This window comes from Austrofundulus limnaeus, unplaced genomic scaffold, assembly GCF_001266775.1.
Source record: "Austrofundulus limnaeus strain Quisiro unplaced genomic scaffold, Austrofundulus_limnaeus-1.0 Scaffold209, whole genome shotgun sequence".
Lineage (NCBI taxonomy): Eukaryota > Metazoa > Chordata > Actinopteri > Cyprinodontiformes > Rivulidae > Austrofundulus > Austrofundulus limnaeus.
This window is the reverse complement of record NW_013952611.1, coordinates 954,571-956,315: the sequence shown is the minus strand read 5'-3', so window position 1 is coordinate 956,315 and position 1,745 is coordinate 954,571.

The following is a 1,745-nucleotide window of genomic DNA, read 5'->3' as shown; positions in this document are numbered from 1 at the left end:
AAATAATAATTATGAAAAAACGTATTTTGCAGTAACTTGTTTCTAAAGTCTTCTGTTAGAGCATCATTCTGTTGTGACGTCTCTGAGGTAAACTCAATAAAGTATTTGTTTTTCAAGGCATACTGAGGAAAATTGAAATGTAATTTGTTGCTAGAATAAAGTTGCTGTAATGTGTTGGCTAGGTTGGTTTGAACCCCAGATGCAGGACTGAGTGARGTGGAAAAAGTATTTAATTAATGAAAACAAGAGGCTGATGTGACAGCAAACAAAATACAAAAACTTGACTTTGGCTTGAAACAAGAACTTGAACATCTAACAGAACACATAAACAGTTGACAAGGATCTGACACCAGACTGAGACAAGACAGGACAAATACACTGACAACTAATGGACAAACTGAGAACACCTGGGGAGAAACACGAGGGTGACTAATCAGACAAATAAGGGGCAGCTGGGCTGAGACACACTGGGGAACATAGAAACACAAGGAAAACCAAGGTGAAAACTGACAAATCATGACAGTTGAAGTAAAATCCACATGATCTAGGTGACGAACAGATTTCAGCATCAGTCAATTAATCTGTTCAGCAGTCCTGTTGTTGAGTGACTCAGAGAAGAGTGTTATTTGTACACCACTGGACCAGTTGGTTCACTTCTTGTTCCTGTAGTTGGGCTGTTGTTACTGAAGACATCCACTACAGTTGTACAATCCTCAAACTTCATGTTGTGGTGCTGGAGCTGTCAGGAGTCAGCAGGGTGAAGAGCAGTGGGATGAACCCTGCATGTTTTATGTTTTATAAATGAGTCTTCTCTATAAAATACCTTGTTTTTACTCTGAGAATTGTTACGGTAAAAATATGAATCTGCATCACTGTAACAACATGATGTGGGCTGTTATCTCAACAACAGGTGAGAAAGCAGAGCTGATGCAGGAGGTCCAGCTGAAGGAGCAGGAGGTCCAGCTGAAGGAGCAGGAGGTCCAGCTGAAGGAGCAGGACACCAGAGCTGCTGCAGAGACCCTGATGGAGGTGAAGACCAGACTGGAGTCCTGGAGAGATGAGCTCAGAGCAGATCTGGAGGCCGTGGAGAACAAGAGAGCAGAAAACAAACAGGAACTTCAGTCTGTGGAGAGTGAAATGACAGAAAACAGCAGTTTTAGTAAATCTGAGGAATTATTACTGATTAAAGAAAAACTCCTCAAGGATAAATGGAAACTAAATCAAATTAAGAAAAACACAGAAGAACAAATTCTGAAGTCAGAAAAACTGATGGAGCTGCTGGAAATAAGTAGAACTGAAATCCAGAGGCAGGGAGATGAATAATCCACCGGTTTAAAAAAGTAATGATATTTAAATCATTCCTGTTGTTCAGTTTTACTGCTGAAAACATATTAATTTCTTAAATTTTTAATTGTCTGTCCCAAGTTAGCCTGGCCCTTGCCTTCCTACACAGCTCCACTCAATTCTAGTTTCCCTTCTCTGCTCCGTCTGGGACTTCTCCCATTGAGATGGATTTCTTCAGGAGAATTATTGTCTGGGCCAATCAGAGAACAGGACATCTATTTCCTGTGCAGTGTCTGCTTGTAGTTTATTATGACCCCCGCACACGAAGCGTAAGCAGGAGTCATTTTGTTTTCGTACGGTTTATTTTTTAAATTTTTTTCAGTGATTTTTGGTCAATTGTAGCACAAAAACGGCTGCACCGGTCAACATGAAATTAGTCAGGACTGTAGATGAGTCTGACC